This window comes from Oncorhynchus masou, chromosome 12 (assembly GCF_036934945.1).
Source record: "Oncorhynchus masou masou isolate Uvic2021 chromosome 12, UVic_Omas_1.1, whole genome shotgun sequence".
NCBI lineage: Eukaryota > Metazoa > Chordata > Actinopteri > Salmoniformes > Salmonidae > Oncorhynchus > Oncorhynchus masou.
In genome coordinates, this window is record NC_088223.1 from 81,366,756 (window position 1) to 81,377,172 (window position 10,417).

Here is a 10,417-nt window from a genome sequence, read left to right on the forward strand (position 1 = left end):
TGTACCCCACACATACAGTTAACTGTAAGGTCCCTCAGTTGAGCAGAGCATTTCAAACACAGTTTCAACCACAAAGACCAGGGATGTTTTCCAATGCCTTCCAAAGAAGGGTACCTATTGGTAGATGGGTCAAAATAAAAAAGCAGATGTTGAATATCCCTTTGATCATGGTGAATGTATTAATTATGCTTTGAATGGTGTATCAATACACCAAGTCACTACAAATATACAGGCTTCCAACTCAGCTGCTGGAGAGGAAGGAAACCACTCAGGGATTTCACCATGAGGCCAATGGTGACTTTTTAAAGCAGTTAAGAGTTTAATGACTGTGATAAGAGAACTGTGGATGGATCAACAACATTGTAGTTATTCCACATTACTAACCTAAATGACAGAGTGAAAAGGAAGCCTCTCGGAATAAAAAATATTCCAAAACATGCATCCTGTTTGCAATGAGGCACTAAAGTAAAACTGCAAAAAATGTGGCCAAGAAATTAACTTTATGTAATGAATATAAAGCGTTATGTTTGGGGCAGATCTAACACAACACATTACTGAGTTCCACTCTTCATATTTTCAAGCTTGATGGTGGCTTCATCATGTTATGGGTATACTAAGACTAGGGAGTAAAGACTAAGATTAGGAAACAAAATAAAAGGAATAGAGCTAAGCACAGGCAAAAACCTTCCAACTGACACAGAGACAAAGTCACCTTTCAGCAGGACAATTACCTAAAACACAAGGCCAGATACAGTATACACTGGAGTTGCTTACCAAGACGACATTGAATGTTCCTGAGTGGTCTAGTTACAGTGTTGACTTAAATCAGCATGAAAACTTATGGCCAGACTTGAAAATGGCTGTATAGCAATGATCAAAAACCAGCTTGAATAATTTTTAAAAGAATAATGTTAAAATATTTTACAATCCAAGTGTGTGAAGCTTATTAGAGACTTACCCAGAAAGACTCAGCTGTAATCGCTGAGGTGTTTCTAACATGTACTGACATAGGGGTGTGAATATTTATGTAAATGAGATATTTCTGTATTTCATTTTCAATACATTTGCGAACACTTACTAAAAACATGTTTTCACTTTGTCATTATGGGGTATTGTTTGTAGATAAGATTTAAAAAAATATATATTTAATCGCGGTTGTAACACAATGTGTAATAACTCTTGGGGTATGAATACTTTCTAAAGCCACTGTAGCTCCAACTTACCGTATGAATAGGCTAGGTGGACGTTTCACCATGTTGCTTCTACCAATCAAATCCTCTGATGTTCAAGTGCGTAGGCCTTAGTTGTCGATTTGGGATTGGTGAATCGGCACCTCTGAGGCAAACTCAAAACCCACATCCTTCTTATCGATAAACCCCCGAACACCCTCTGGCACCTGATTTTAGGTCCTTCTTTTAATGCTCTTCTGTTTGTACTTCGCCTCCACAGCAACTGTACAGCGACTACTACTCTGCACTAGCAGCCTATGCTCCAATGCCACTGATTGTCCTCAGAACCCCATTAGAAGAGCTGTTTGATTACACAGATTAAGAGCTGTGATTAGGGGGATTAATAGGATAGGGACACAGGCAGCGCAATAGATGGAATCAGGAGAGGCAACTTCCCATATGCCCCTGACTGCGTGTCGCATCCCAAATGGCACCCTAGTCTCTTATGTAGTGCACTACTTTTGACCAGGGTCCATATGGGTCCCCGTAGGGTAGTGCCCTACATATTGAATAGGGTACCATTTGGGACACTACCTGCCTGGAAGGAGGCAGTGTTCATGTCGTCAGCAGCTTTCTCATCATCAACTAAATCTGTGTTCCCCTCGCTTGCTCACTCTGTGTGACTGCCCAGGGAGAATTAACGATCCACTAGCACCGGTATGGCACGAGGCCCCCTTTATAGAGATGTCATTGCTGAGATGTGATTTTTGCACTGATTAATTAAGGAATGCTATTTCATTACATCTGCGGTAATTGATATAGATTGCTAGTCTTTTCCCTCAGATTTTTCCCCTATGTTGTGTTAATCTCATCCCTGCATTGGGTTTCCAACATATGCTAACTGCAATGGGCAAATCCAACCTTGAATGTTATCAGCGTATTTTTTTGAGGTTTTGGTCTTGAGTGACTGTGATAATATCTGATGGTGAACAGGCAGGAACCACATGAATAATGTTCATGTACTTTGGCCTAAACCGTTACAATTGGCCATGTAATCCTTTGGGCATTTTGACTGTAGTTCTGTCAGAGTGGTCATTGGATTCTTGGTCACCTCATTGACTAAGATCCTTTTTGTCCAGTTTCTGAGTTTGATCGGATCACCAGCTCCAAGGAAGGGTAGTTTCATATTTTTTCATTTCCCCAATGATGGAGACAACTGTCGTGTCTTTGGCTATGCCCGATTAAGTTATATGACATGCTATTCTATAAAATCCTTTCTCTGTAATTAATATTACCTGATTGAGCTAATCATGTAAATATAATTAACTAGAGAGTCGGGGCACCACAAAATAATATTTATAGAGCTGTTATCTTCCGAATAAACTCGTAAAGACCTAGTAATATTTTACATCAATAGCAGTCAATAATAATAGTCACCTTAATTCAGTCTCATCTGAAAGTTGTAAATTCTTGGTTATCTTCATGAACCCTGCCTAACAAGTTGAATCAGCAATACAAAATTTGGTTTAATTATTTATTTACTAAATACCTAACTAATCACACAGAATTACATATACCCCGAATTAATTATACCTTGATTACAAATTACGTCATAAAGGAAAACGTCCCTGGTGGGCGGAACAGATATCACAGCTGGTTACACAAAAGAAAAGGGTCTGGGTTTGAGTGAAAGAGCGGGAAGACTGAGGGATAAAGGGAGAAGCTGTGGTATCGTAAATACAGTATCTTATGCATTCTAAATTGCCTCCCATTTGGAAAAGGAAAATGCAATAAATATTTACTCTGAGCTGCGCTTCGGTAGGTTGATGGTAGATGGAAGGCAGTGTTGTCAAACCGAGTCCTTTGTCCTTTGAAGAATGTCTCTTTTGGTCAGTTGGATACGTTGTAGTAACGTCGTTGTGTGGTAGACGGGATACTCTGTCTGTTCTTTCCTAGCCCGCGTTTGCAGCTGCTGTTGCTAACTCAACGGCTAGGAGTAGTGAATAAGAGTTCAAAGTTCATACCATTCGCAACCAAAGCTCACGCTGAGGTTGGCTTAGCTCTGTAGTTGACATGTTAGTCCTTTTAACGCAGAGGCTGCAGACCTCATGTACTATCACGTAATATCCACTAGGTACAATGTGTAGTGTTTCAGATGGGAATAAAATGGATAGAGACACACACAGCCCTGTATACCACATGAAAGACCATTGTGTTGTCTTCGGGCCGCATCCCAAATAGGGCTCTGGTGAAAAGTAGTGCACTTGTAAGAAAATACCTATAAAAAAAGTTACAAATAATTAAAGAGCAGCAGAAATGCCTCTAACGTCAAGCCTATTGACCAACACAGGCAGGTAGCCAAAACACCTTCCTCCTTTCTCTCGTCACATCTTGACTAAATGCTTGGGGAAAGTATGAACTTGTGTGGCCTACCTAAGGAAATGGGTGTCGGATGGGATGGATCGATGCCTCTTGAATCCATACGCTTGACTTACAGAACTGTAGCTAAATGACTTAAAGCCTATGCTGCTATTCATCACCCCCAGTCTGTCAGAATGACTAGATTCATCAAAAGTGAGGGTTTACATTAACCCATGATTAATTCTATCCCAATTACTGGCATTTAATAGAGTGCATTTGTACTGAGAATGAGCCGTGTATAAATACTAAAGCTAGTTATTTAGTGAAGAGCACAATGCTAAATGCCTGATTAAGTGGCATGTGCAATGTTCAGTACAGTGTTGGTCATATAATATAGCAAACACCTCCGAACTTTGTGGTGATCAGGGGCGGTCGGACCAGACATCGTTGCAGGCATTTCTGACACTCCCATTTTATTTTCTCGTGGCCCATTCTCATGGATGGGCCGTTCCAATAAACTATTTTGGGGCCGGTGTCTGTGAAATTGGACAGCAGCTAATTAGCAAAATTATGATTATTCCACACAAAAAGTGTGCTTACGATGGACTATCCCACCAGGCATTAGCCCGAACTGCCCCATGTCTAGTCTGTTTCTGGTGGCGGTCATATGAGGATCTGTTGCCAGTAATGTTTTCAGAGATAAACCGAAGGTATGCGCACCTGAAAAGGTCCAATTCCATAACAGTTATAACATACGCACTGCACAAATTCAAGTTAAAACAGCCATACATTTTTTACAAGCAAACTTCTCTTTGAACAGCTTCAGTAGCTAGTTTCCATGAACTTGTCCAGTGTTTTTATTTTATTTTTTATATTTATTAAGTTTTTGTAGAATATAGCATGCATTTCCATTGAACTGTCTTGTCAATAAAAAGAAATTGCTGAATGTAATGACGTCACACCTCATTTAAAAAATATGTTTTAGCAAAAACATAGTGTCAAATACAATGGAAGTGGTTGAAGTGTTATCCATTTAAGCATATTACAGATTAATAAATTGCTGACAGCCTGTATGTCCTCCCACCTATCTGTTTCATGTCTCAGGTGGCCTGCATATGTACTTTGGTGTCCGTATTGATCGTGTCCCTGCTTACAAATATCTGGATAAATTAAAAGCTGTCTTATAAAAAGCATATTAATGAGTTAAGAAGCTGAGAATAAAAATAGGCTTCTTCTATAGAAGTAGGTCCTGCCACTCGCTAAATAGTAGAAAGCAGATTATTCAGTCAACGTTCCTATCGGTCCTGGACTATGGTGACATCATATATATGAACACAGCTGCAACTCCATTAAAGCTGTCAGATGCAGTTGATCATAGCACACTGCACTTTATTACGGACACCAATTTTAGTACTCATCACTGCATTCTCTACCAGAAAGTTGTTTGGCCGTCTTTCATGTCACGTAGGTTGGTACATTACTATGTTTTCATTTATAAATCCCTTTCACAAAAAGTCCCACTGTACCTAACATCTTTACTGAACTAGACCTACAAGTTTCCACACCTGGTCTCAGGGATGGTTAACTCTGGAAATGCCTTTGGTGTCTACTGAGTTAGGTAAATCAGCTTTTAGTTTTCTTGCACCTTATTTGTAGAACAATCTTCAAAATGTTCTTACATTTGAAGTTCTTATGCCTCTAGGGCAATTCAGAAAGCTGATTGAAAACATTATTACTGATGAATATGTTTGTTTTTTATGACCGTGTTTTTCTTTCTTACATTTTTTATTTTATTTTTATGTGTGTATTTCTGTCATTTCTGTAATTCAAGACTCATCTCTAAAATATACCCTGGTCTCAGTATGACCTCCTGCTAAAAAAAAAATTAAAAAGGTTTAAAAAAATTTTTTTTTAAAGGTTTAAAAATATAAAAAACTACAAGCCAGCATGGATAGAATGCAATCATTTAATAATTTTGCCATATTCTAATAATTCTCATGTGCCAATGTATCACCAGGGACCGTGCCGTGTTGAAACTTGCCCTCCTGTAGATCTGAATTCTAAATTATTATTTTATACACCTGTCAGCATCCTGGTGTGGCTGAAATAGCCAAATCCACTAATTTTGAAGTGGTGTCCACTTAATGTTAATGAAGTGCTCTGGGGACCTTTAACAGAATGTAGAACGGGTGTTGTATGTGGAGGATGAGGGCTGCAGTAAATATCTCAGATAGTGGGGACAAGCAAGGCCCAACTGACAGAGCTGTCATGAATTTCAGGCTGCCGCGAACCTGAAGCTAAATTCAGCTAGACATATTGGACAGTTTTCCATGTAAATGGACATATCTAGAAGACTCGTGTCTACAGTGTGTTTGATCAAACACCTGCATATAGTAATTCCCCATCACGTTGAAAATGTCATAAGACTGACTTCATATTTCAGCTAGGGAAAGCATTGTCAGGTCGCCCTGGACAGGAACATAGACTGTGGCTTAAATGGCACCCTATTCCCCATATAGTGCACGACTTTGACCAGTGCGCTCTGGTCAAAAGTAGTTCACTATGTAGGAGATAGGGTGCCATTTAGGATGCACACCCTCTCACACATCCTGTCCAGAGCAGCATCAACAGTCATCCTGTCAATCAACCGGGGAGGGGGAGGGCCCTTTGTCAGGTTGTCAATCACCTGTCTGACCTTGTCAGTTAAGGGACAGACCTGGGAACTCAGCTCTTTTGAAGGCTGAGCAGCAACATGTACCGCAACTGGACATGGCAGACCAGACAGCACTGGGCACAGGAAAAAGATAGGCTGACAAATGTCTGGTCCAGTGGTAGTTCTGCCGAGTGTCGACTCCTGCCCCTTTGGACATGTTCAAAACCCGCCCTGCAACCTTTCGTTCTGTCTCTCCCCATATTTGTTTCCCCATCTCATTCTGTACCTAAACAACAAAGAAAATATACAAAAGGATAGTGCATGTTCACTATTCTTTAAAAAGAAAAAAGAACAGGAAAAGATAGGCCAGCAGGAAAGTAGTGTTTTCTTTTGGAGTGATTAGGGTATTGGAAGGATGCATTTTAGTATCCAAACATGACCCGCATTAGGTTTGATAGGGGCCCTGATTGAATACTTCTAAAATGCATCCTTGTCTTGGTCTTCCTTGAAGTAATCACTGATCAAGCATGATTGGATTGTTGAGAGCAAGTGTTCCCCTGCGTTGATTCCACCAATCATGTCATGCTCAATAATTCTCTCAACCGTGACCATTTTCATGATGATATGTTGAAACTGTTGCCGCCTCATTGCATGTTCAGGTGACTGAATCTTTACTCGTTGTTACTCTGACTTTTTGTTTGGTATTTGTCTGCTTTCATTTTTGATTTGTTGTTGTAGGGCTCTCATCATGTGCCAACAGCCACCATCTTGGTGTATTGTCCTCGCTAAGGATCAATCATTCAAATGTATTTATAAAGCCCTGTGTACATCAGCAGATGTCACAAAGTACTATACAGAAACCCAGCCTAAAACCCCAAACAGCAAGTAATGCAGATGGAGAAGCACTGTGACTAGGAAAAACTCACTAGAGAGGCAGGAATCTAGGAAGAAACCTAGAGAGGAACCAGGCTCTGAGGAGTGGCCCATACTCTTCTGGCTGTGCCGGGTGGAGATTATAAGAGTACATGGCCATTAAGGCCAGATTTTTCTTCAAGATTCTCAAACGTTCATAGATGACCAGCAGGGTCAAATAATAATCACAGTGGTTATACAGGGTACAACAGTTCAGTACTTCAGGAGTAAATGTTAGTTGGCTTTTCATAGCTGAGCATTCAGAGGTCGAGACAGCAGATGCGGTAGAGAGTCGAAAACAGCAGGTCCGGGACGAGGTAGCACGTCTGGTGAAACAGGTCAGGGTTCCATAGCCGCAGGCAGAACAGTTGAAACTGGAGCAGCAGCATGACCCGTTGGAATGGAGTCAGCCAGGAGTTATCAGGCCAGGTAGTCCTGAGGCATGATCCTAGGGCTAAGGTCCTCCGGGAGAGAGAGAGAATTATAGGGAGCATACTTACAGTATGAACTTTGCAACCTTTTGCCACATTTCAGGCTTCAAACATAAAGATATAAAACTGTATTTTTTTGTGAAGAATCAACAACAAGTGGGACACAATCATGAAGTGGAACGACATTTATTGGATATTTCAAACTTTTTTAACAAATCAAAAACTGAAAAATTGGGCGTGCAAAATTATTCAGCCCCCTGAAGTTAATACTTTGTAGCGCCACCTTTTGCTGCGATTACAGCTGTAAGTCGCTTGGGGTATGTCTCTATCAGTTTTGCCCATCGAGAGACTGAAAAAGGTCGCAAAGTTCAAGGGGGCCGAATACTTTCGCAAGGCACTGTACATTCACACAGGACACCAGATAAGACAGGAGAATTACACCAGATATAACACTGACCCCGGCACATAGACTATTGGAGGCTGAGATGGGTGGGTTGGGGAAACTGTGCCTCCGTCTGATGATACCCCCGGACACGGCCAACCAGGCAGGATATAACCCCACCCACTTTGCCAAAGCACAGCCCCCCACACCACTATAGAGATATCAACAGTACAGTACTACATAGAGCTATAACTTCATGGAACTCTATTCCACATCAGGTAACTGATGAAGCAGTAGAATGAGATTTAAAAAGCAGGTAAAAATACACCTTATGGAACAGCGGGGACTGTGAAGTAACACATATAGGCACAGACACATGCATACACACACATGATAACATATGCACTATACACACACGTACACATGGATTTTGCGTTGTAGATGTGTGGTAGTGGAGTATGGGCCTGAGAGCACACACTTAATGTGTTGTGACTGTAATGAACGTATTGTAATGTTTTTAAAATTATATAACTGGCTTCATTTTGCCGGACCCCAGGAAGAGTAGCTGCTAATGGAGATAAATATACAAATACAAACAGACCACCATCTGACTACCCTGAGACAAGGCTGAGTATAGCCCATGAAGGTCTCCTCCACTACAGGGGCGCAAAACCAGACAAGAAGATCACATCTGTGACTTAACCTACTCAATTGATGCACCCCTCCTATGGACTGCATCGAAGAGCACTAGTAAGCCAGTGACTCAACCCCTGTAATAGGGTCAGAGGCAGAGAATCCCAGGGAAGAGAGAGGAGCTGGTCAGACAGACAGCAAGGGCGGTTCGTTACTCCAGTGCCTTGCCGTTCACCTTTGCACCCCTGGGCCAGACTAAATTCAATCATAGGACCTACAGAAGAGATGAGTCTTCAGTAAAGATAAATGTAGAGACCGAGTCTGTGTCTCACATGGATAGGCAGACCATTCCATTAAAATGGAGCTCTATAGGAGAAAGCCCTGCCTCCAGCTGTTTGCTTAGAAAATCTAGGGGCAATAAGGAGGCCTGCGTCTTTTGACCATTAGTACTTGTAGGTATGTACGGCAGGACCAAATCGGAGAGATAGGTGGGAGCAAGTAGGTTAGCAGTAAAACCTTGAAATCAGCCCTAGCCTTAACAGGAAGCCAGTGTAGAGAGGCTAGCACTGAAGGAATGTTATAACATTTTTGGGTTCTAGTCAAGATTCTAGCAGCCGTGTTAAGCACTAACTGAAGTTTATTTAGTGCTTTATCCGGGTAGCCAAAGAGTAGAGCACTACAGTAGTCTAATCTAGTGACAAAAGCATGGATTATCTTTTCTGCATCATTTTTTTGACAAAAAGTTTCAGATTTTTGAAATGTAATGAAGATGGGGGAAAAAAGCTGTCCTTTAAATATTCTTGATATGTTTGTCAATAGACAGATCAGTGTCCAGAGTAACGCTGAGGTTCCTTCAAAGTTGTATTTGAGACGATTGTACAACCATCAAGATTAATTGGGACCCAGAACAAGCATCTTTGTTTTGTCCGAGTTGAAAAGTAAAACTTTTGCCGCCATCCACTTACTTACAGTTGAAGTCTGAGGTTTACATACACCTTAGCCAAATACATTTAAACTTGGTTTTTCACAATTCCTGACATTTAATCCAATTAACAATGCCCTGTTTTAGGTCAGTTAGGATCACCACTTTATTTTAAGAATGTGAAATGTCAGAATAGTAGTAGAGAGAATGATTTATTTATTTCAGCTTTTATTTCTCTCGTCACATTCCCAGTGGGTCAGAAGTTTACATACACTCAAGTAGTATTTGGTAGCATTGCCTCTAAATTGTTGAACTTGGGTCAAATGTTTCGGGTAGCCTTCCACAAGCTTCCCACAATAAGTTGGGTGAATTTTGGCCCATTCCTCCTGACAGAGCTGGTGTAACTGAGTTAGGTTTGTAGGCCTCCTTGCTCACACAAGCTTTTTCAGTTCTGCCCACAAATTTTCTACAGCATTGAGGTCAGGGCTTTGTGATTGCCACTCCAATACCTTGACTTTGTTTTCCTTAAACCATTTTGCCACAACTTTGGAAGTATGCTTGGGGTCATTGTCCATTTGGAAGACCCATTTGTGACCAAGCTTTAACTTCCTGACTGACGTCTTGAGATGTTGCTTCAATATATCCACATGATTTTCTCTCCTCACGAAGCCATCTATTTTGTGTAGTGCGCCAGTACCTGTTCCTCCTACAGCAAAGCACCCCCACAACACAACCGCCGTGCTTCATGGTTGAGAAGGCGTTCTTCAGCTTGCAAGCCTCCGCGTTTTTCCTCCAAACATAACGATGGTCTGTTCTGTTTTTGTCAGACCAGACCAGAGGGCATTTCTCCAAAAAGTACGATCTTTGTCCCCATGTGCAGTTGCACACCGTAGTCTGGCTTTTTTATGGAGGTTTTGGAGCAGTGGCTTCTTCCTTGCTGAGCGTGCTTTCAGG